At 39.4% G+C, this 26,914-nt stretch overlaps 2 long non-coding RNA genes across 2 annotated transcripts; both read left to right on the top strand.

The window, feature by feature from the left end:
- Window positions 1-2,795: 2,795 nt before the first annotated feature.
- On the top strand, window positions 2,796-4,096 carry LOC109200440 (uncharacterized). Its single transcript, XR_002060597.1, has 3 exons — window positions 2,796-2,830; window positions 3,127-3,171; window positions 4,065-4,096. It is a non-coding gene; the product is annotated as an uncharacterized LOC109200440 (long non-coding RNA).
- A 426-nt stretch (window positions 4,097-4,522) lies between these two features.
- Window positions 4,523-6,164, top strand: LOC109200439 (uncharacterized). The gene is made up of 3 exons (XR_002060596.2): window positions 4,523-4,597; window positions 4,805-4,879; window positions 5,995-6,164. It is a non-coding gene; the product is annotated as an uncharacterized LOC109200439 (long non-coding RNA).
- Window positions 6,165-26,914: the final 20,750 nt, after the last annotated feature.

Raw genomic sequence — 26,914 nt, 5'->3', positions numbered from 1 at the left:
TAACTGATTTGATGTTCTACAAAGTGCTTTTAATTAAAAATAGGCAAACATGTCTTTGTTTCTTTATTCAACTTTTGAACAGTGTTACTTAGTAAGTACATATTCAGTAAATGCAAATTATTTACATGGCCCCCTAAATTAAAACATTATGGGTTATTCAGAACAGAACTATGCTTGGAAAAATATTGTCCCATCAGTTGATCCAACTCCTCCACAGTAGCAGGTGGAAGTTTTCTTTTCTGAGGACGGCTTCTTTTACCTGTCACAACGAATGGTCTGTTTATGTTTTAATCAAGAAGCTTTTTTTGGGCAGCTGAAGAGGAGAAGTCTATCTTATGGCAAACCACTGGCTGTATCTTGGTCATATTACCAGGCAAAACCCAGTATGCAGGTTCATCTGTAAAAGTCCTTGTGCCACAGATCAACACTGTTGCTTCTACATTAAACAGAAGAGCAGCGACATGGCTGCAGGTCTCCACGACTCCGGCCATACAGGTGCAGTGGGCGGCTTCAACCTTCCCTGTGATGCTCACAATGACCTGTGGCTGCAATGCTGCAATTCAGTCTTTAAGAGTGCAGTACCTGAAACACACACAGACAAAGTTCATTTAAAGACAAGAGCTTTAATAAGCCAAGGCCGACATGAATGTGTTTTATCTACTTTCATATCCATTTATCATAAATGTAACAAATAAAGTGTTTTTATGTATCCATCTATAGAACGCTGCATGTTATATTCTAAATCTGCCTGTTTCTTTTTAGAAACCTAGCAGCAAAAAATGAGCCTAAAGTATGTAATGCAAGGATGTAATCACTTTCAAGAGGGAGAAACCATAATGTTTGACTTTAAGTGACAATTATGGACACCTAATATGATAAGGAGATTCTGCAAGTCATTAATCAATGTATAAAACTAAAACAGAATGTATTTTTAGTGACACAGGACACAAACAAGGAAGCAAGATGTGTAATTAGGATTAGTTATAATAAATATGAATTAATTAGGGCAATTTCTTTAACCATAAAGAATAACTAAATCCTTCAGGACAATGTCACATCAGCGCACTGAACTCACTATGTTATCCCTCTAACAGAGCCTCCACATGTTCTCACTGTAATTTCCCCCTCATGAATGAATTTATGCTTGCACTAATCTGAATGTTCGGGGGGAATCAAACGCATTTTACTCGCAGTACTCAAGCTGACTTACCTTTGCTTGAATGACGGCGTACTCACAACGTAGAGGCTTAAAAATAGCCAAATCTTGTACCCAGTCCTTGGTGAATTGGATGTGCGCCTCCAGAGATTTATAATTGCGAAATTGGTGCGCCGTGTATGCGCTGACTCCACAGACAAGGTACCAGAGTAGATCATGCTAAGTCAATAGCGGTTTGGTCTTCAGGGTTTCTACTCCACGGCTATATTCCATACGGGTCCACATTTCAACAATCAAGTACCGTCTCTTTGCATCTGGACACAATCTGTCTCTATACCGTCATTTTCTTTTGAGCTACGTTTCAGAATGGTTCGTAGCAATGTTGTTTTGATTCGTGACCAACCAAGATGGTGCTGCGCTCCCACAATGCATTGCGGCATTACGTCAACTCCAAAGCCCTTTGCGTGCAGGAGAGAATGCGCATGCGCATTGCCATGGTGGTTTAAAAAATAAAGATATAATGAAAAGTAATTAATAAAAATTAAATATTTAAACATTCCCATAAATGTGCAATGAACGTGCACAAACACTGTTTATTAGTTGTTGCTGTTTCTTTCTTTGTTCCTTTTCTTTTTTTTTGAAAAATAACGACGTCTCTGAGGCGCGAATTCCGACAGTGAGAGGAACGGCCGGATACGGGAGACGGGAAGAAACAAGCCGATTATGTTCGCGTTAATTAGGTGGTTGGAAGATGTAAAATTCTCAATTCTGCCAACTGAACATATACGAGATTTTAATGAGGATGCATGGAGGAAACGGACCTTTATTTGGTGGAGTGGCGACAAGAAGCCAAAAGGCGGGTGGCCGGTCTATGAAGCCTCCATCATCATCAAGCTAGCAGGTGCCTTTTCTCATATAATATCACTTTAATCTCGCTTATTTGGCACGGAAGCGTAGAGCTGCCACCCAGGCAAAAGAGAAATATAAGTATATCACGTTATAACGTGAAAGGTTTATCGTTCTAACAATATACTATCATGTTAGTACAGTATACTTTTCATGTTTGAACAACATGTTTGAACAACATTGTACGAACAATGTACATAATTATCACGTCCGTACAATATTGTGCGAACGTGATGATTATGTATATTATAATAACGTGATATTATATTATACAAACATGAAAAGCATAATGTTAGAACAATAAACATTTCATGTTATAACGTGATATAGCTCTATTTTTCTTTTGCCTGTGTGGCAGCTCCTCGCTTCCATAATTTGGTAATCAAAATATGTAACTTAATTAATTATATTGTGATGTACTTTTGCCTTTTCTTATTATTCTGCCTTCTCAGAAAGGGAAAAAATACAAATAAAACTGTTTACACTTGTTATATACAATAACTATCAAAACCTATTCACATTTAATTTGGCTTTCACAGAAATCCCACCTCTCCTTCTGGCTACAGAGCACTTACTTACCAAGGTTAGAAACAAAGCACAGTTATGCTTTATTAATGTTCGCTAATTACAATGTTCCACATTTCCTTGCTTTTTAAGTCATTTTTAGGCTTTTTAGAGTTTTTGGTTTTTTAGCAGTAATGTTTCTGCCTATTTATTTCAGCCCATGAAATTCAATGCAGATCTTCCTGATGTCAGATTTACATAAATGTAGGTAATTTTGTTTGTCATTGTCATTAATGTTGTTGCTGTTGTTGTTTTTGTGCAGTTTGCAATCATATAAACCTAGCAAGCATCAGTCAGCACAGTGACTAACCTAAACTGATTCTTGCTTTATTCACATATATTATATGTAATTATATATACCTCCACATTGTACCTAGGGTTGCAGCCACTTGGCCCCACCCCATTGTTGTGACAGCCCCGATTGTACTTATACACTGCATCTGCCACATTAATGTATTTTTAAGTGATTTGTTTGTAATACATGAATTTGTTTCTTACAGATGTCAAAGTCTCAACCTCATGCTGCCCTCCCCCATCCTCCTAAAGTAAGTATTTGTTGTTGTAGTTTTTATGCAGTGTCTGTGTCACATGCTAATCATAATTATTGAAATAACTGTTTTCTAACAGATTTTCCAAAACACTAGTTATGTTTGTTGTCATTCAGACTAATACTACTGCTTAGACATTGCTTAGTGGTCATGCATGTTTGACAAGCTTGTTATGATACCAAAACAGTAGGCCTGTCACAATAATCGATATATCGACTTAACACACAATACATGTATATGACCTCAATAATTGTTAATGATGCAATTTATCTGCCATTATATTTACAAAAATAAAATATAATAATAACAACACAATAACATTAAATTAGATTGTTTTCTATTTGCAAGACAATTTACTATTTATTCTAGTTTTTATGGTATCTAATATTTTGATACCTAATTTCCATGATCTAAATATTTTTAGAATTAGATGTTGGTTTGTCAATTGAAAGTGTGTAGATCTTGCATTATTATGGTGTTACATTATGATTATACATTCAAAGACATAAAATGGTCTTAAAATGACAATTACATAACTTGTCGCAATTGTTTATGGGGCAATATACCGACCAACAAAAAGTTGTTATCGTAACAGGCCTTCAAAACAGACGGTTTTATGATTGATAAATTCAAAAAATGAATGCATTTAATTTCTCTGAGATTCTCTAATATTCAGTTACAGTTCACAACACAGCTACCTGTACATGCAGTATTATACTGTAAATATAAATCTCTGCATTTAGCATCCCACTAGAAGATTGATTGATTGATTGATTGATATACCTTTATTAGTCCCACAAGGGGAGTCACAGTTACTGCCTCTGTTTTTTTTTTGTTTTTTTTTACAAATACCTGTACTATTACTAACACATTTACTGTTTTACTTTTAGCCTGTGGATACAAATGCAGATTTCCTTAATGTAAGTTGTGCATTTTAATTACATCATGTTATTTTTATTATTTATTTTTTTATTTTATTTTACATTCAAACATGATTGCTAGTAGGTAAAGAATAGTTCACCTATAATTGATATTCCCAATTAATTTCTCACCTCTGATTGAATGCCTTTGTTTGTTTGCTTTTTTTGACTATAACAAAACATTTTTGCAGGATATATATGGTGAATTTATATGCATAGATACAGTCGTAGTGCTTGACACATGCACACAGCAGTAGATGTACTAAAAAGGAAATAATTACAATCATGATGTTGATTGCTGATGTCAGTATATATATTTTAGAGGAATGTTTTGTTTTTTACCCAAAATGAACTATATTGCTTCAGAAGAGATTTATTACTCTGCCTGACTCATATATATTGTTCTGTTTTTTGTTTGTTTTTGTTGTTTTCGGGTTCAATGGTGCGTGTTCTTCTAATGGCCGCCTTCCCACTGGAGGTTTTGATCCACAGCAATTTAAAAGGTAAACAACGTTGAAAGTCAGTTCAAATGGTTAGCTAATAGTATTCTAAAAAGCCTACAACTCTGTCACCAGTTTCTTTACCAAAAAGTACCCATAAAAGTATCTCTCAATAGCATATCATTGTAGCTCAAATGTTTAGTTGTACAAATGTCAGATTTTTGGAAATCTAAAACTAGTCAAACACTCAAATGTTCATGCTTTTTATAGGAGGACAGATCAAAACGGACGTCGGCGCAGAGTGAAGAACTGCCCTTCATAAGGACTCTATGACAGCCATATATAGTAAGTGAAGACTTTCTGTGTATCTAAAATTGCATACAGTACAAGTAACTTACTTTGCAACCATTAAAATAGGTTGTAAAGTAAGTTACCAATACAAATAGGTGATGATGCATTGTAGTGGTTGGTCTCAGACAAAGAAGGTCAACAGATTTATGAATGCTGGAGGGTAAGGAGAGACAACCAAAAGGGGTGTTAGCTAGGGCTGTTCGATATAACGATATATATCGGATGACGATATAAAAACGTCTATCGTTTCATTTTACGCTATCGTTTGTTTCGTGGTGTCGCAAAATAAACTGTTTATGGCAATATTTTTTCATCATTTTGATGGTCACTGTAGTGGATATATTAATTTCTTAAAGTTCTCTCTTTCTCTTATATTTAATATAACCACACTACGGACGGACAAGCGCTTGTTTTTTATGCGTTTTCGTTAGCAACAACGACGGTAAAACCACGCCGTGTCCGCTTGTTTATTTTCCACATAAACCTTTCACAATAAAGCTCAAGATCCTGTTGAGGCTTTTCAAAATAAAATGAGTCACGTGAAAGATGCAGACTATTAACGGATGAGAAGCAAAAAAGAGCCGTCAGGTGCTAAAAAATAAACCTTAGACTCAAACGTTAGAACAGGCTTTTCTCCGCACCACGTTGTGTAATAAATACTCACAAAGAAAACGGCGGCGCCGTTACAACTTATGTCTAAAAATGTATAGTTTCATGCATCAGTTAAAACACTCGACTCCAGGTACGCGATGCCCAGCTGGAAACACTTCACGCAAGTCGAGATGCCCGAGATTCACAGAATTTACAGGAAACGTTACATTTTTGTCATTTATATCGTTATATCGTTATATCGACGATAGAATAATATCGGGATATGAGATTTTGGTCATATCGCACAGCCCTAGTGTTAGCATTACTGTAATGTGAACTGGATAGACTTTCCATCTATGAAAAAAAGGGGTAAAATTATGCGTAAAATATATCTGTATTAATATCTGTATCTATATAAACAGAAATATCTGTTTGCTAAATAAAGCCAGCTAACATAAATCATATTTTTATTTTAACTCTGACAAAAGTAATAGAACTGTGACTTTTGGTTGTTACAGTGGCAGTAAGGAAGAGGTTTCCCAATGTGTCCAGAAGGGCTTTGGGGATTGCAGTGAAAGCTGGGGGAACTGAGACTGCTGGAAAAGGAAAAGAAATTACATTTAAAGTATGTTGACTTATGTTCATACAATCACACACACATATACACATACACACACATATGTGTACATATGTATGTATGTATATATATATATATATATATATATATATGTATATATACACCCACTTATATGTATATGTGTGTCTGTGTTTCTTTTAGAATGTTTAAGTATGTAATGAGAATAAAATTATAAAATGAATATTCCTTGCTTGATTGATATGATATATGTATGTTTTAAACATGAAATAAAGATTTCTAACAGGCTGTTACATGTGAATGTGTTTTCTTAGAAATATATGAAGGGTTAAATTTATATATTTTTGAATGATTTTAAAGAAGTTTAAATTGTATTTTGAAATATATTTTATGAATATATTTCAAAATATAAAAAACTGCCAAAAAATATATGTGTTAAAACTCATTTCAAAATATATTATAAATATATTTGTTAAATATATTTTAAAATACATTTTGAAATATATTTCAAAATATACAAAAAATGGCCAAAAAATATATGTGCTAAAATATATTTCAAAATATATAAATATATTTTAAAATGTATTTTTGCACATATATTTTTTGGCCATTTTTTGTATATTTTGAAATGTATTTTAAAATATATTTTTTTACCGTATGGGATATTATTAAAATTTGGGCTATAATGGTTGTATTGATGTATAGCAACTTGAAATGCTCCCAAAAATGGCACTACAGCATGTAAAAATATAGTATAAGCTCTGGCGGACTTGGTTCTATGGTAGGTCTTAGGGTTAAACTCCACCAGACAGCTGTGACGTTAATCAGAAGGCTAGACCGTCCAATTTCACAGCCATTTACTTCCGGCCTACCCGACCTTCTGAGGACCCGGCCCACGTAGACCGCGAAGGCCGGGTCCTCAGGAGGATGCAGCCCATGAATTTGGACATGACCTATATTAGTAAGTGGTTAATGCTAAGTAGGCTGCCATTAGCAGCTAAAGCTAATTTGAGGCGAATAAGCACTAGTAGCTAATGCTAATACCGTTTTCTCTTGTGTTATAATGATGTGAGACGTTAATGCTAAATAGGCTGCCATAAGTGACTCTTTTCCCTTGCATTATAACGATGTGAAGGGTTTATGCTAAGTAGGCTCCCATTAGCAGCTAAAGCTAATTTGAGGCGAATAAGCATTAGTAGCTAAGGCTAATACCCTTTTCTCTTGTGTTATAATGATGTGAGACGTTAATATTGTTCTCAAACAACAGAATGAGAATGAAATATTGATTCTAACTAGAGATGGACCGATCCGATATTAGGTATCGGTATCGGTCCGATACTGACGTAAATTGCTGGATCGGATATCGGTGAGAAATAAAAAATGTAATCCGATCCATTAAATATCAAAAAAGCACCTCACAAAACTTGCGACACCACGTAACTCGGCTCAGAACCGTAGCACGTCAGAGCAGTGTGCTCACGTGATAGAGCGGCTGTGTGTATTTGTAGCCTCGCTAGCAAACCAGCATTTCATCTCCGAGGAAGTTATCCCAGAGAGAAGTAAAGCAAGTGTGTAAGTTCATCTCTGAATGTTTGTAAAGCGTACCTGCGTTAAGCTTAACAATGGAGCGTCTGCCTCTTCTCTCTCTCTCCCTCTCCTGCCGCTACTTCATGAAACTGCTTAATGATCAGCTGATCGGCTTTTCTGTCGTGAGTCTGTCTCTCTTCTTTGTTTTTGGCCCACTTTGCACCAGAAAGAGGAAACCAGCGGCTGAACAACAGCAGCACGTTTAACCTTGATAAGCTGTTGTTAGAATTTATTTAATATTACTTTCTACACCAGGATCCTTTTCTACGTCGCTGACGGCTGGTAACTGTGCAGGGGCGGATCTAGCAAAGTTTAGCCAGGGGGGCCGAAAGGGCATGAACAGGGAAAAGGGGGCACACAGACTTACTTTTCTTTCTTATTCTCATTTAAAATGTCTAGCTTTTAATAAATAATTATCTGAATCTTACACCCAAAGTTTTAATCTGATGTAAAATGTATAGAAGTCAATTACTGTATATAGTAACTGTTAAGTCTAATATACCCCAGTAAGCTTTAGTACTTTTTCCTTTGGGAAGATACCATCTGTGCAGTCTGCAATTCTGTAGAAGAAAGATGTTGAATGTATTTAATTATTCTTGAAAAATTATTTATTTCTGCATTTTCACACTGCATCAAATTAAAGTTGATTACGTCGATTAAGCATCATGAGGTGGAGGGTGGGGGGCTGTTCCCTTTTTTTTTTTGCTGCTGGGTGTTTGCAACCCTATTAGTTAGGTTGCTTAATATTTCTGCTAAGTACTCTTTAAAATACCAGACTAGGAAGGATGGAGTAGGTTTAAGTTTATTAGATTGATCAGTATTGCTGAACTATGAAATATTTTGGGTGCAGTGTATTTTTTGCATACAGGTATAACAGAATAGCTTTAGTGTTGTTGTTTATTTAAACTTGAGTATGAACTTATACAAAATGCAGCAAGATATTAAAAAAACAGTTTTATTGATTAAAAAACACACTATATCGGATTAATACCGGTATCGGCAGATATCCAAATTTATGATATCGGTATCGGTATCGGACATAAAAAAGTGGTATCGTGCCATCTCTAATTCTAACAGGGCCCATAAACAGCATTAGCTTAGTAGCATTAGCTTATCAGAGTTTCTATCATAGTCACACAAATCCTTAGCAGAGCAAAGTGGCCTACTTAGCAATAGCTGCTCCAGTTGTATAAAGCAAAGGAAAACAGTATTAGCATTAGCTGCTAAATGTGCACTTCAGAACAAATCTATTGTGAATTCAGCCATGAATATAGAGTTTCCAGTATTTAAGCTTCCATTTCCAAATGTTAGCCTCTCCTGTCTGCCTCTTTGTCACACACACAGACTGAAATGATTCACAGCCTTGTCAAAGGAGTTTGCAAAGAAAAGCGTCTGGACTTCTTTGAGTTGCTTGAAGACGTTTCACCTCTCATCCGAGAAGCTTCTTCAGTTCTAAGGTCAAATGGCCGAGAGTCCCAGATTTAAACCCAGTGGGAGTATCCCCCCAAAGAGGGACAAAGGACCCCCTGGTGATCCTCTAATCACATGCGCCAAGGTGTGAAAGCGGGTGTGGTATCTAATCAGCCAGGGTTTCGGGTGAGCTCATTGTGAAACCTGGCCGCACCTTGTCATGTGAATTCCTGAGGTCAGATGGCCCAGGATGTGAGTGGGCGTTGAGGAGTCTGGGGAGGGAACTCAAAACTGGATTATAGATGGCAGACAGTTGGTGTCGTAAACCGCCACCTCTGTTCAAAGATGGTCGCTCACAGTGGACATAGATGGCCTCTTTCACTCCTCTTTCAAACCATCTGTCCTCTCTGTCCAAAATGTGAACATTGGCATCCTCGAAAGAGTGACCATGTTCCTTTAGATGCAGATGAACTGCTGAGTCTTGTCCTGTGGAGGTGGCTCTTCTATGTTGTGCCATGCGCTTGTGGAGTGGCTGTTTGGTCTCTCCGATGTAGAGGTCTGGGCATTCCTCACTGCACTATACAGCATACACCACTTTGTTAAGTCTGTGTTTTGGAGTTTTGTCTTTCGGGTGAACCAGTTTCTGTCTGAGTGTGTTGCTGGGTCTGAAGTACACTGGGATGTCGTGCTTGGAGAAAACTCTCCTGAGTTTCTCTGATACACCGGCTATATAGGGGATGACAACGTTGTTGCGTCTGTCTTTCTTATCCTCCCTCGCTGGTGTCTGATCTTCAAAGAAGTCCAGACGCTTTTCTTTGCAAACTCCTTTGACTACGATGACCTGGATGACTGAGAACCTTCACAGATGATTCACAGCCTTGTTTCATCCTTCTGCCAGTGTCACTGACTGTCACTGTGATTGTGAACATACAGCATGGGAAACATACACATGGCCGACACTTTATTAGGTACACAGTGGCCACTATCTCATGGACACCTGTGATGTAATAAAGTGTATCTAAAGTTACAAAATGTTGCCTCTGTCCAAATATTTATGGACCTAACTGTAGGTCTACTTTTAATCAAACTCTCAACATGATTTATCAGTTATCATTAATGTTCCTGCAAACAGACTCCTTGGAGACCCCCTAAATAAATATCCATGTACTATCCAGCTAGACTAGTGTGTCTGTCCCTGAAAATATTCCTGCATGTGTGATTGTTCATGTGTCATCTGCAGGAAACAAACAGGAAGTGAGTGAAGGACACACAAAATCTTTCCAGCTCTTCCTCCTCTATCAGACATTCTCTCCATACCTGAGAGTGTCCAGTCTCCAGCCTGGATCCTTCAGTCCAGCCGACAGCAGCTTCATTCCTGAGTCTCCTGGATCATTGTAACTCAGGTCCAGCTCTCTCAGATGGGAGGGGTTGGAGCTCAGAGCTGAGGCCAGAGAAGTACAGCCTTCCTCTGTGATCAGACAGCCTGACAGACTGCAGACACACAAAACAACAATCCGTCTGTTATCCATCTCTATGGCAGCATAACTAAGGGACGGTTCAGGGTCACCTGATCCAGCTCTAACTATAAGCTTTATCAAAAAGGAAAGTTTGAAGCTGATCTTCAAAGTAGAGAGGGTGTCTGTCTCCTGAACTCAAACTGGGAGCTGCTTCCACACCCAGTCCAACATAGCCAGGCTTTCTTTGCTGCTTTGACAAAACCTCAAATCCCAGTCAGAGATGATGAGCATCATCACAGTGATGATCATTTCTCTGTTAACCCAGGCTTTCTGCTTCAGGATCTGTGCACGCTCACAGAACAAGGAGACCTTTAAACATTATTTCACTAAATGGATGGACTGAGCTCGGCCTACAGATGAACTGGTGCCAGAGATCATAAAGAACATCAAACAGTCAAATTCAACACTTTAGATGGAAATATGAGATTAATGCTGCAGACAATCATGAACTTGCTGAATTCATGAACATCAAGAATGCAGCGAGTGGTAAAATAAAGATTTGACCTCAGTGTTACTGTCTATTCCTAACATATTCCTAACGTGACAGCTGCACTTTAGAGCTCTAAAACTGGAACTGACACAAGTCTACATGTTACTCAGTACATTCAGTTCTGACACTCGCCCACAGTCCAACAAAGGAAACATGGAGATCACATCAATTTGTCATCAAAGTCTAATTATTAGGGCAACTTAACCTGTTATTATCTCGTTAACTAATTAATTGATTAACGTCAGCAATTATTTTAATCACAGTTTTAAAAATCATGATTATTGTGAAAGTGTTCACTGGCTCTGAATATAAAAGCCATGGGTCACAGGAGGGATGTTCACCAGTGCTGGCTTGAAATGGGCGTCATTATGCGTCTCAGCCAATGAGAGCATTGAGGGTGGGCCTAATACTACTGCAGCGCTCACATGACCCAGGACAGAAAGAAAGGGGCGGGACAGAAACATGGAGACAGGTACAGATCTTTGACATGTTCATTTTAAACTGTTTCAGAGGGCAGTGTTGATACAACTAAAGATATCTGGAAGCAAAGTTGAGTTTTTTATCATCGGAGTACTTCATGTCTGAAGTATCATTTAAATGCATTACACGCTGTTGATGGCAGCAAATAAACCACCCAAACAAACAGAGGTGGGAGGCTTGGGCAGACTACGTTGGATCAGCTTGTGGGAGGAGTCTAGATAAACCAAAGAAAGACAAGCTAACAAACGCCATAGTGAAGTGAGTAGCTACAAACTGCAGGCCGATTAGTGTTGTTGAAGAAGTCGGTCTGAGGAACATTCTTAGGATCAACAAATGACAGCATGTATGAGCCTCCCTCTAGACGCAACATCACAAGAAGAATACATGAGCTGTAGAAATAGGAGAGACTACGAAAGCCATGGCATTACAACATGAACCTGCTGTTGATCTTTCTGGAGACTACTGGGCGTGGCTGGGTAACCATGGTTACCTGGGAGTTACAGAAACGTGCAGAACATGTGATTCATGTTGCACAGCAGTGGGACATTTAAATAAAGTCAGCACACTCAGTACAGATAGTGCATCAAATATGATGCTGCTGCCAGACGTCTGCCTTTGAACACGTCCCTGCATCGCGCACAACACCAAGGTTGCGATGGCAATCACAGCTAACAGGGACAACGTGCACAGCTGGAACCCTGCAGGTATATTTAACATGATGTATTTCTCAGTGTCCTGTCTGTGTGGGAGAGACAAACAGCCTCTGTATGTGTGTGTAAATACAGCATGAATATGTAGAGGACATGTTTGTGTATATAAGTAAATGAATGCTCTACGTCATTTGAAGCTTTGATTCCTGTTTCTGTTGCAGGTCTGTGACTGAACTTCTGGGAGGAGAAAACTTGGTTTCATGCTCTGTGATTCTGTGTTTTGTCATCTCTCTCAGGTGATGGAGAGCTCAGATGATGACCCCGCCTACGTGGTCAAATTCAAGTCTACATTCAGAACAGACCTGGAGACACGCAAGCAAAATGCCAACATTGTATATGTGTAAACTGCTGCTGCACTGGAGCCAGATTCAAGGAGCTCAAGTGTTTACCCAGATCTTTCTGAACTTACTGAAGGAACAGAGGGTTGTTGGACAGAAAACCTGTGGAAGCAACAACATCCGAGCCACCAGAGAAAAAGTTGGCCCTATTGGCTGCTTCATCAGAGTGTGATTGTGAACAGGAGGAAGACTCAGCTGAGAACAGTGTGGTGGATACAGAGCAGAGCCCACCATCAGTACAGAGCCTGTCCATTAGAGTGCTGCTCCAAACATGCAGCACATGTACTTGGCCACAGCTGCAACATCTGTACCTGTGAAAGCTTGTTCTCTGTTGCTGCTCATATTCTACAGAAGAAGAGAGTTTCTTTATCATCAGAAAATGTCAATGATCTTGTGTGTCAAGTCAGAGGAAGATAAATGCAGTTCATGTTGTCAACTCAACCTGGACGACTGAAAGAGTTTTTCTTTGTCTTGTTTCTGACTGAGATTCTCCAAAGGAAATCCAGTACAAACACACACTTTACACACTCAGAGTCCGTGCACAGTAAATGAGCTGATGAGCGTTTGTGCTGCTCCCTGATAACAGAACAATAGTTCTGCTGGTTCCTGTTCTGAAAACACACATTTATAAATGTTCACTTGCTGTTGATCAAAGGTGCCTGTTATAATGTTATGATGGTGACTCTGGACTCTGAGGGGAACTTTGTTTGGAACAAACTAGATCAAATGTTAACGTCCTGGCAGAGACAAAGAACTTGGATTTGATATTTGATTTGATTAGATTCATGTTTCAGCTCAGACTGACAGAAATATTTGAACTGCTACTGTGTTAAAGGGAATACTGTTGTTATCCAAAACCTGGTATCCAGGTTCTATGAGGAGAACAGGATGTAGTGACTGAGTCCAGCAGCTTAAAGTCTGACTCCATCCTCCATTTAAATAACTCACACCAACAACTGAATACCTTTGCCTTTGTGTAGCTGACACTTCATTTTAATGTCCTTCTATTCTGGTTCATCTGGTTTCAGTTTCTATGAGCACACAGGTTTCATCAGTGACTCTATGACCTCAGTAATCTTTGCTGGGCCTTAATGCTCTGAAGAAAGCTGCACATCACAAGACTAAATAGAAATGAATCAGTCTTTCATTTCTCACTGCTGTTTGACTTCAGCTCTCAATGTCCCACCATAACCCATGGAAAGAATTACTGTCCATCCAGGCTGCTGAACATGAAGCTGATGAAGGTGGAGTATTGTGAGGGCTGATGGAGATGATGATGAGGAATCCAGGAGCAGTGGGTGGATGGCAGCATCAGCATGAAGGATCAGTGTGAGAACACATCATCATCCACAAAGGAAACTAGTCTGAGTGTCTGACGCTCTTGTTAGAAAGACGCAGTCCCAGCAGTTAGCTGGTCTGCTAGTTAGCTGAGAGCTAACTCATTTGTACATTGAATACCAAACTGTGTAAACCAGGGGTGTCAAACATATGGCCCGTGGGCCAAATCCAGCCCTTGAGATAATTTTATATCTCAAATATTGACAATATTTTCAGGCTCGCTGATAATCAATGTGAGCATGGCTGAGATTTTATTCTGATGAGCAAACCATGTGGCCAAACACTTTAAGAGACAGACTGGGATCATACCATTATGTGAAAGAAGAAATGTCCCATAGACAGCAAGGGTAGTGGTAGAGACCAGGTACACAGAGAAATGGGAGCTGTACTGAAATGCAAGCGTGTCAGGAAAGAGTGAAAAGGCAAAATGAGCAGCATCTGGCTGCATTTCAGTGATATTGGAGACCACAAAACTGAGTGCAACATTTATATAGGAGATATACAGGAGACGCTGAGAGTAGAACTGATCAAATTAGGAGCTGGCTAAAGTGATACCCATTTTTATTTCCACCCATTTTCATTGTGGAGGACAAAAGGTTTCAAACTCGTCCAGGTCTTAAACCTCACATGTGTTCTTCCTAACAGCAGTAAATGTATAAAAATAAGGCTGTTATGAAAACACTGAATAAAAATTGCTGCCTTTAAAAAGACTAAATGTGCAGTTCAGTATTGAATACTACATAAAATAAACTATATATAAAGTGTGTCTGAATGGCAGAGATGCAGAAATATGTGCATATAGCACAGAGCCACGGCTTAGTGTCTGAATGAGTCTCACAGACCTGAATGTGCTGTTGAAGCCATTTATAATTATAACGTAATTCTTTACTCGTTTGATCTGCTCCTTACCACAAGCGACCAGACGTAGAAGGTTTTGGACTACATTTTCTTATTTTTACAACTTTTCTTACTGTTAAAAACCTCGTTATGGCCGTTCATGCTATACAAAGTAATTAGACATGTGTGGTATCTACAGAAATGTCAGAATGTAAGCTAAAAGTTCACAAAACCATCTCAACAACCACCAAGCAGCTAAAACAGCAGGTGAACAGATTACACATAAAAGATGTAAACACAAATCCCCCTCCAACCTGCTGCTGACCTTCTACCGCTCGTCCATTGAGAGCCTGCTAACCTACTGTATCACGGTATGGTACGGCAGCTGCACCAAGGTGGATAGAGTGAGGCTTCAGAGTATGGTCAAGACAGCACAAAAGATCATCGGCTGCCCTCTCCCCTCCCTGATGGACATTTATTCCTCCCGCTGCCTCACCAGAGCAGCAAACATCATCAAGGACAGCTCCCACCCTGGCTTCAACATGTTCAGCCTGCTTCCCTCAAGGAAGCGCTACAGGTGCATCAGCACAAAAACCCACAGACTCAAAAACAGTTTCTTCCCCAAAGCGATAACCACCCTAAACTCACACATGCACCGATAACACAGCCCCCCACTTCCCACTTCCTCTATGGACCACCACCACTGTGCAATACCAATCCTATGTGCAATAACTGAACTGTATATACATAACACTATTTATTACATATTACTTTTTTTTCTCCTTCTTAAAAATACGGCTTGTATATTGTACATTATATATATATCTATATATATATAGATATATATATATATATCTTTTTCCCTATGTTAATACTGTCCATATGTACATAGTGCTGCAGAACTGTACCCCCCTCCCCGCATGTTTACACTGAGTAGGAGATGCTCTGTATCTCATTGTACAACTGTATAGTGACAATAAAGGCATTCAATTCAATTCTATTCTATTCTTTTTTAAACATGAAGCGTAGTTTTGGACGTTCATTTACTGCTGGTTCAGTGAATTTTGGTTGGACAGTGATGAAACCTGCAGTCTCAGAATCTGTGAGAAGTCTGCTTTCAGCACGCAACAGCATTGTTGTGTTGTGTGCTGTGGATTCACCTCTGCAAACTCATCACTGTTTCACCATCATGTTTCTACTTAGACAATAACAAAGGAAGCAGTTCCCAGGAACTACTTCCTGTCTTGTTAACATAAGAGTATGCTGCCCTTCAAAACACCTCCACTTCTCCTCTTATTAGAGGACTGCCTTATTATTAATCTGCTAATTCTGTCAGTTGATGAAAGAAAAATGCTTGATCTCACCTGAGAGTTTCCAGTGTACAGTGTGGACTCTTCAGTCCTTCAGACAGAAGCTTCACGCCTGAATCCTTCAGGTTAATGTTACTCAGGTCCAGCTGTCTCAGCTTAGAGGTCTGAGAACTGAGACCTGAGGCCAGAGCTTCACAGCTTCTATCTGACAGGTCACAGTGACTCAGTCTGAAAAATAACAGATAAACAATTACAAAAATAAAACACTTATGTTGAAGTGTAATGAGATACTATTATATTTAGCAATATTTAATCTTGTTTTGTCAGGAAACTGAGCACTTATGCAGAGCAACATGTGGAGAGAATCAGAGGAGAAGAAGTGAAGAGAGAACAGCAGTAAAACAACACTGAATTGTTCAGTGTGCTTTTGATATCAACAAAATGTGTCAAATTTCTTTATTTTCTATTTGTTTTAGTAGAATTGATGATTATCACTTAGATAACAACCACAGGTCAGGTCTAAATTGCACTGGTAACAGTTACACCCAGACATATTTCTGAAATGTGGACAATTTGTGCTCCAATGTATTCAGTATTGAACAAACTGAGTACCGATGACCACTTAATATTTTTGATGTTTTATTTGAGTTGTTCCCACCTGATTTGTGTTTACTAGAATAAACATTTAAAAACTAAAGTTATGATCACAGATTTACTTGCAGAGCTTTGTTGGAGGCTTTGACCACTGGCAGCAGCCTCAGAAGAGCCTTTTTAAAGGCTCTGTTCTCACTTAGATCATGTATTTCTACTTACATTTCTTTCTGGGAAAAATGGGGATTACTTTGAAAACAGGAAGTATTTTCCCCAATAAGCAGCCCTGGATTAGTAAATCACTCAAACATCTTCTCAGTCAGAAGAAGCTGTCTTGTTATGAGGGAGAGAAGAAAAAGATCAAGGCACAGAAACTTGTCGAAAGAGAGATAAAGCAGCTAAAATCAGGTCTAAAAGTAAAGCAGAGCATAAGTTGAATAAAGGACACTCAAGACTGGCTTGGAAAGGAATGAAGTCCATGGTGGGGATGCAGAGCAAGGACAAAAGATGAATGCTCTGTCACCGTTTTAGGGAACATATTTAGTTTTAAAGCAAGTTACAGGGCTTTTCCTGCCTTTCTGGAGGGCTTATATTTCACTTAAAACGATCTAATATGCATGTCCGCATAATTATGGATTATTATAATATTTAAAAAACACGCTGTATTTTAAAGAACATACATTAAGAAACAGATTATAGTAGATTTATATTTTAAATAAGACAAAATGCTGATTTTACAGCAGCAAAATTATTGTATCTCTACAGTTTAAAAATGTAATAAGCTATATGCCTGCACAGAGTGGATAGTGAAACAAGTGGAATCATCATAAATACATTATTTCATATTTATTACTTTTTTTTTCCCTCATTGCTTTATTATTGTAGCTCTAGTAATAAATAATAAGGGAAGGATTCTGGATCAGCACCATGATGCCCATAGTATATACAGTATTCTGAAGAAGTCTAAAATGTCCCTGTGTGTGCGTGCATGTGTGTGTTTTATTTATATGATTTTTTTTTAATTATTAGAGCTTTGTGATTTTAGGAAAGGGCTGATAGCTCTGAGAGTGACACTGATGAGGTGTCTGTGAAGGTTCGCAGTCATCTAAAGAGCTTAGAAAAAAGGCGTCTGGACTTCTTTAAGTTTCTTGAAGACGTTTCACCTCTCATCCAAGAAGCTTCTTTATTTCTATGGTCAAATGGTGGAGAGTCCCAGATTTAAGCCCTGTGGGAGAGTCTGCCAAGGGGGTCATGAACCCCCCCTGTTGATCCTCTACCTAATCACACGAGCCAAGGTGTGAAAATGGGTGTAGGTCACAATCAGCCAAGGTTGCTCATTGTGAAACCTAGCCCCACCCTATCATGTGATTTCTTGAGGTTAGCCTCTGTACAAACAGACTTCAGCCATATGAGAGTGAGTGAGAGTGAATGAGAGCACACACAGGACACTCTGATCTCTGAATGTGTGTGACTCAGTGAAAAGAGGATTGTACTGGATATACTGTGACTGACAAACAGAGTTTAAAGAGAAAGTTGTTTGGATTACAATGCATTATGCTAAAGTAAATGTGTTATTGAAATCTGAACTGACTGAAATGTGAAGTGAAGATAATTCAGATGTAAAAGAGAGAGAGGGGGTGATAATAAGGTGGGGCTAAAGATCAAACACCTGATTGGCTGAGTATATATCAGATCGACAGTTTCAAAGTTTTCCCTGTGGATTATAACTTTAAGAAGATGTGACATTCATCAAGGAATCCTGCTCTCCGGATTATTTCCATGAACACTGATCTGGAACACATCTACAGTGCTGGAAGTGCCCATCTCACCACCAACCTCTCTGTGTACATTCACCTTTTATCCCTTTGTGAGACAATAACTCTGCATCATCTACTGAGTCAGACTCAGAGGATCAGGGATCAGAAGTCCTACAAAAGGCCGAACAAGACTTCCTGTATACAGGTGTGTGGGCCTACTGATCCACAGTGTCAGCACAACTTTCACGTCATATTCATCTCAGCACAACTAAAACATGGTGACTGACCTCAGAGTTTCAAGTCCACATCCTGGACTCTCCAGAAGAACACACAGCTGCTTCACTCCTGAATCCTGCAGGTTTTTGTTTAAACTCAGGTCCAGCTCTCTCAGATGGGAGGGGTTGGACTTCAGTGCTGCTGTCAGATAATCGCAACTGATCTTTGACAAACCACAGCTCCTCAATCTGTATAAAGAATGAAAGATGTAAGTTTATTAGACAAAGTGAGATCTTGAAATCATTCAGTGTTTCATCATCTGTTCAGAGCTGAAGAAGGTTCAGAATGTAGAAGTTTAGAAAATGGAAACTCCAAACAGCTGAAGCCAACAAGAAGCAGCTTCAAACAAACAAGAGAAAAAACTCTGAATGTTTCACATTAAAGTCGTACATTTATCATAAAAACAGGAAAAGTTATCATGTTTTACTGTGAGAAATTAAAAAACAAAACTGAAGAAGAAACATCAGAGTCTAAAACAAAACAAACTCCCAGTTCAGGGGATCACAGTGAGACTGTGGTGAAGGCTCTACACTAAAGCTTCACAAAAAAGCTGAAGTTTGAAGCTGAAATTGTAAAGCTGTGAGTGAATGAGCTCCAGCGTCTGTCACGTTACAGGAAACTTTCTTATTTCCACACTGATGAAAGCATCATGCTTTTATTTCATGCTGCTTTTATTGAGTCACACTGTGAAACTGTTCTGAGCCACAGCTGAACCAGCATCCCTGTACAGCAGACAGTTACAGCGCTTGGCTGCTTCCATTGAACCCTCTGCACAGAGGTTCAGCTTCCTCTTCTTGTCCCAAAGTGCAGAACAACAAGGTTTCAAACAGCTTCATTCCAGCAGCATCAGCCACAGAAATGCAGAGAGAATTCTTTGGATCTCTTGGTTGTGTTGTATGATGATGTGTTTGCATATCTGGTGTCTGTGTTGCTTTGTGAGGATGGATCACCTATCTGCTGCAGCCCCAGATAAACAGAGCTGGACCTGAACCTGGTAGCCTCACGTAGAAGACACTTCTGACGGGAACGTGTGAGAAGTTTTGTGCAGACAAGTGTGGATTTAGAGTCTGGAACGAGCTCTCCACAGTCTTTGTGGAGATCCACATTCTGCATACTGCCTGTGAGAAGCTGGAGACATTTCTCCTCCAAACCCACTGAGCAGCTGCTCATGGTGGTATTAGCCAAATGTGTGCGTGTTAGCATTAAGCCTCGGTGACACTCTGCTGTGGACACGGTCACAGCTGGATGCCTGATGGCCGAGTCGTCCTTCCTGTTAAACTCCTTTGAGGTGAGCTTGAAGCTGCTGCTTGTGGCGCATGCACAGCTGGTTATTGTACTGGAAATGTTCTGTAGATGAGTCCACGCGCTCACAACAAAGCTCAGTGTGGACGACGCTGTGCTCGCTCCAATGCTGATTGGTTAGAAAGTGGGCGGGAACAGGGAAGAGAGCGACAGCAGCGTTCAGCACAAACATGTAGGATCAAAAAAGAAGAACATGAGAAGCTCAGATGGAGGCTGCAGTGGACACTTTTCATTGTTTTAACACTCGCTTTCACTTCAGCTTCACCAACAACAGCATAAGCAGAGCAGCCCACTGACTGCATGGCTGTGACAGCGCCCCCTGGTGACTGTAAACCACTACAACATGTAGACGGCCATCTGCTGCTCATGTCTTTGCCACCATCACAGGAGCTCTTTATCCTGTTCTACACTCTCATTGGTTCTTTGTGTGCTTGTTTTTACAACAGTAGTCATTGTGATTGTTCAAAGAAGACAGTCAGCTGTGACTAAATGTAGCTCCTACAGCAGTGATGGGAATAACTACTGAAGCTAATCCAGTATCAAAGCTCAGGAATCAGCAGCTCCCACCTCCTTTTCTTTGAACAACTATTTTTAGCTGCTGTGTTTTTGTGTTTCTGCAGACCTCAGACATCCTGCTGCTCTGCAGAACTGAAGCTCTAAAGGGTTCAGCCTTTATGTCCAAGAAACAAAGCTGATCATGGAGACCCAGCAGGTCAGCTGATCTGTGGACAGCAGCAGCATCTTTAAGTCTGAGAGGTGAGCAGTCTTTGGAAGCATTTACTGTCTGATAGTCTCAGAGCAGGATTTGGATCATTATTTGGCTTTTCTTCTATTATTATGTTTAATTTCTGCTTCACAGATATTCTCTTAGATGTTCTCTGAAATGTTTCCCACTGTTGGACAAACTTTCACAGTAAAGGAGATCTCCTGTGGAGTCCATCTGTGATAATATGTTAAACACTGAATTATGATTCATATCTGAATGTACTGACTGTTAATTATTGATGAGAACATAATCAGTAAATATAAAGATGTTTGAGTTTGGCTTTGATGAATCAGAATAAAAGTAATAAATAATGATTTTAGAGACAGGCCTAACTCAGGCCAGCTGACAGCCTGTGTACAAACAGCCTTCAGCCATATGAGAGTGAATGTGAGTGAATGAGAGCACACACAGGACACTCTGATCTCTGAATGTGTGTGACTTAGTGAAAAGAGGATTGTACTGGATATACTGTGACTGACAAACAGAGTTTTAAAGAGAAAGGTGTTTGGATTACAGTGGATTATGCTAAAGTGAACGTGCTAATGAAACCTGAAGTGACTGAAATGTGAAGTGAAGATAATTCAGATGTGAAAGAGAGAGAGGGGGTGATAATAAGGTGGGGCTGGAGATCAAACACCTGATTGGTTGAGTAGATATCAGATCGACAGTTTCACAGTTTTCCCTGTGGATTATAACTTTAAGAAGATGTGACATTCATCAAGGAATCCTGCTCTCCGGATTATTTCCATGAACCCTGAGCTGGAACACATCTACAGTGCTGGAAGTGCCCATCTCACCACCAACCTCTCTGTGCACACTCACTTTTTAACCCTTTGTGAAACAATAAAGATGTAAATCTGAGTATTTATCTATGTTAGTGCAAACACCTCTAATAGGTTGGTTTAGTCTTTCCAAGTCATAACTTCCCTTGGAGTCTGCGGTCCAGGCTTCTAAAATCATCCTAGCCTAACAAGCACTAAAATCTAGAGGAGAGCTGCACTAACAGGTGTGACTGATAAGATCTGACCTGCAAGGATACTCATGTTTATGTGTATCAGGACAAGCAGGGAAGACATCAAGTCTGTCAGGCTGCCCAAGTCCGCTCACCCACATCATATCAGAACTCTGTATTATCTACTGAGTCAGACTCAGATGATCAGGGATCAGATGTCCTACAAAAAGCCGAACAAGACTTCCTGTATACAGGTCTGCAGGCCTACTGATCCACAGTGTCAGCACAACTTTCACGTCATATTCATCTCAGCACAACTAAAACATGGTGACTGACCTCAGAGTTTCAAATCGACATCGTGGATTCTCCAGAAGAACACACAGCTGCTTCACTCCTGAATCCTGCAGGTTGTTGTAGGTTCCACTCAGGTCCAGCACTCTGGGATACGAGGGGTTGGACTTCAGTGCTGCTGCCAGATAATCACAGCTGATCTTTGACAAATCACAGCCCACCAATCTGTATAAAGAATGAAAGATGTAAGTTTATTAGACAAAGTGTGATCTTGAAATCATTCAGTGTTTCATCATCTGTTCAGAGCTGAAGAAGGTTCAGAATGTAGAAGTTTAGAAAATGGAAACTCCAAACAGCTGAAGCCAACAGGAAGCAGCTTCAAAGAAACAAGAGAAAAAACTCTGAATATTTCCCATTAAAGTTGTACATTTATCATAAAAACATGAAAAAGTCGTGTTTTTCCTTCAAGGAACAACATGGCTTCACTTTTAAAGGTGAAATGTGAAAGAAATGGACATATTTGAAGTTCAACACCTTTTTCCAGTCACATTATTAAAGCAGACAAACTTCAAGCTCATTTTCATTCCAACAAGTCATCTTCTGACCCTTTATTATTATTGTTATTATTCAATATTTATGGAGGATGTTTTTAAATTAGGCCCAAATATGTGACAGACATTTAATCCCATGTCAGTTTGGCCTCATCCTGTGCCGGATTATCCAGCACACACTCTGACCACAGGCCCAGGGGCCACGCACAGCTGGGCTCCATCCAAGAGACAGGAAACAAAACCAACACAATAATAAAGAGCACCATTTGATCTTCTTATTTTTAGCTTTTCAAGCCAAACATAGTAAAAACATGAGCATACATATGTTTTCTGATAAAATGATGTGACAGTTAGAAAAGAATAAAGTGGTGGTGTTACAGCCTTTCTCCCCTCTGCTGCCGAGGCTGTTAGTCTCTACCAAACTCAGCTACAGGACTTCCACATGAATGAAAGCAGCAGAAGTGGCTTTACAAATGAAAGAGGAAGAGGAGAAGAGGAGGAAAGGGAGGCCACCCTGACCATCACTGCAGCTGAAAACATCACACTTCCATTAAAGTTGGTGAGAAAATGTTGAGCAGGATGAGCTGCTGGCTAATCTGGAGGCTGTAGCAGCAGCTCACAGTCACAGTGGATTTCCACTCATGAAAAAGCTCTGGCTGCTTCATTTCTCATCTCATATCAGAGACTTTAAGGCTTCAGTGAAGCTGTACTGTGATGCTTCCTTTCCATATTCAGCCCAATGTGCTCTGTATTGTTTTATGCAGGTCATCTAAACAGGAATGAGCAGATCATTTCAATATAAAAGGTTGGAACTGTAAAGAAAACAAACAGATCTCATAAACTAAAACTGATTTCATTTTTTCAGCTGGAACATTTTAGTTGTTCCTTTTTCAGTACATACATAATTATATTTACAGTAAGTCTTATCATTCCCCTTTTCCCTGTCAGTCACCGCCAATGTTCCCTCTAATGTTTCATGTGTCTGAGTGAACACACATACTCCCTGAGCGATCCCTTGGACCACTGTGAGCGACAGCAGACGTGTGCACTGTGGTCATGCCAGCATCGAATCCATCCAAGTTACATGGTTTATTAAAATTATCAAATTACAGCATTTACATTTATGTTAGACTACTTTTAATTAACTGCTTTAGCCCACTTACAATGAAAATTTAAAACAATCTTGTTCATGACCTGTGTAGTACGTTAACACTATTGGAAGTAAAAATAACTTGAACTCCAATTTTGAAAACACAACTTTCTTTTTTTTTTTAAAAAAAGCTCTGACTTGTATTATTAGTCTGTGGTCTGGGAGAGAGTCCTGTAACTCTGTCTGCAAAATACAGTATATAATGACCAATGTTGGGCAATTAATTATATAGTTACTTCTTCAAAAAAGTAACTGAGTTTTGCAAACAACAAAGTTTTTGCAGCTATTTAGTTTTTTTAATGCAGCCAAGGCGTTTTTTAAATAAACATTTCAAACTATTTACAGAACAATCAGCTGTTCTGCATCAAATCTGATGCCACACAAATTATTTGTGCCACTCCAAAAAATAATTTCTGTCCACTATGAGATAAAGGAGAACAACAGCCTGATACCTGCAGGCCTGACAACAGGAGATGTATCACTCCTGTAACACCTGTAACATTCAGCAGTCGCCTCATTGTTTTGACACACACAACAAAACTATTGACTACACTACACACTAACTACACAAGACAACACACTAACACACTCCAAACACGCTAAACGTCGCACATCTCTCACATCTCAAAACACCGCCGTAACTCCTAAAACTTCCCCCTCCCTAAACAACTAAATGCCATGTTGCCGTATCATATTTTGATTGGTCGAAATGGTACATTTTTCCACAAATACGGAAAGATGGGGGTTTTTCGTTTTGTTTTTGCTCACAGGCTTTCGAGCGTTTTCCTTATAAAACGGCGTTTTTACCATGTCTTCCCACAGTAAATATAAACAACGATAGTAATCAGGAAGAAAACCAAACATTGCATATTTTTTTTTATCATAACTCTGGTTGTACGTGGCCTTTCAACACAATTTATAAACTGGTATAAAGTCCACACTTTTTCCGTCAGTTGTTCTGTCTGTCCTGCTCACATCTCCAATGGTTGTACACGTTGTCATTAACGTGGCTTCACTCCACATCAGCCACGCTGCTTTGCTAGCTAAAACACCGGTGTCAGCACATAAGGACGCTGTCATAGCCTGTCAACGACATTGATTAGCTGCGTATATATGAATGTGAATCGCATCATTGGCTGGACTATGGGATAAGGTGGCATCGTTCTAATCCCATACGGGAGCAGCCAGTCACTTACTAACACTGCAAAACAGAATTGTTAACCTATTTACTTAAATTTCAATTCAGGTGGATTTTTTTTGTGTGCAGCGCAGATTTTCTGTGCGCAGAGACCGTGCCAGCAGTGCGCAATTGAGCACGCGCACAGCTTAGAGGGAACATTGGGCACCAGCACAGTTCACTTCAACAAAACTTTACTTCAGATTGGTTTTCATGTTTTGATCCAGTGATGAGAGCCATTTCCCCCATGTCCAATCCTTGTACTAAGCTAGGCTAAACTTCATCAATCAACATGCAGCTACCAACCCAAATGGTGAGGTGGTGGTTAGTTATTACTGTTGTTTATGATCCCCTACATTATCCCACATTCAAATATATTCTCCAGCTACAATAGTGTTTGTGCTCCTAAAAGGATTTCATGAATGTGTTATTGTTCATGTCACATCTGTATGAAACAAACAGGAAGTGAGGTTTATCCTTCATGATCACAAACTGTTCCAGCATGTAAACCTGAGATCTGTGTGGAGCAGCTGACCTGTACAATGTGCTCAACACAAACATTATTTACCATCAGTTACTGTGTGACTGAACCACGTTGGTGTATGAAACATCGCTTTTAGTTTTAATAGCACATGGCAACATTCAGACGTGAATCTGTACAGTAACAATTTGATTTGTTACAGTGAGAAGACTGTTCAAGGGAATGATGAGGGGAAACTGTAACAGCAGCAACAGAAACCCAGGAGACAAAGCTGAGGTCTGGGTTCCTCTATGCTACACACAGCCTCCTGCTCCTGGACTTTAGTAAACACATAAATATCTCCAAGTACACTTACTTCAGAAACTCTATTAAACTCATTACAAGTTTACTTCAGCTTTAAATTACTCACAACATCAGCACACATGAGTAAACACAGTAACTCACACAGCTACTGTTCAAGTTTAGTCATCTTTAATACAAATATACCTCATTATTATGAATCTCACAGCTACCTGCTCATTTAACTAAACAATAATTCTGTTTTACCATTAAAACAAAATATGTGACTGTAAAAAATCTTCAGACAGTAATTAAGAATCTCCTAAGCAATCCAAAGATAAAGAAAAGTTCACCTCCCAACTCTATAAAGCTTGGTTGTTTATACAATAATATCATTTAATGATCAGCAGTGGGGATGTTTGGATCCTGACCTGAGAGTTTCCAGTGTACAATGTGGACTCTGCAGTGCAGCAGACAGAAGCTTCACTCCTGAATCCCGCAGGTCATTGTTACTCAGGTCCAACTCTTTCAGACTAGAGGACTGGGAGTTGAGAACTGAGGACAGAGCATCACAGCTTCTCTCTGAGAGGTTACAGCCACTCACTCTGGAAGAAAAAAAAACAAACAAACAAATTAAATCAGTCAAATGAAACATTTTTTTAATGCCAGCATGCAATACAATTATTGGTTAACTAAATAGCTTAATTAAAAAACAACTCTTCTTCTATATCTGCACTTACTCCTTGTAAGCTCCACCTGGTCCACCTTCTGAGTCAGAAGACATGAAAACAAACTGTAAATCTAGTAGAAACATGATTGGAAATCTCAGATCAACTTGTACATTTAGAGCCTGATACTGAAATATAGCAGCACGGACATTCACAGCAGCAAAGGGTTCTTGCTGATCTGAGCTGGCTTGACCCTGGCTTATTGAAGATTAAAGAAAGCGGAATCAACTGTTCAAAACCCCACAAGGCTGCCCGCTGTGACTGAAACAATGGGACGGGTCGTGACTTCTCAAAATGGGCTCATTGAATGCAGCACAGATAAGATCTTGAAGAAGCTCATGGCGGTCGTGAGTTCTCAGGCTTTGCTCTTTGAGCGCAAAACTGATAACCTCTCGGAGAAGCTTGTGGCTCTCCAACGGGAAATAGAGAGACGAGTGACGGACTGTTAGATCAGCTGTGAAATTGACATGCAGTTGTTCGCACCAAAGAAAACCACCATCATTTCATGCGGCTAACATACCGGCG

Source organism: Oreochromis niloticus, unplaced genomic scaffold (genome assembly GCF_001858045.2).
Source record: "Oreochromis niloticus isolate F11D_XX unplaced genomic scaffold, O_niloticus_UMD_NMBU tig00003144_pilon, whole genome shotgun sequence".
Lineage (NCBI taxonomy): Eukaryota > Metazoa > Chordata > Actinopteri > Cichliformes > Cichlidae > Oreochromis > Oreochromis niloticus.
The sequence above is the reverse complement of the archived record's forward strand: the minus strand, read 5'-3'. Positions and strand labels throughout refer to the sequence as shown.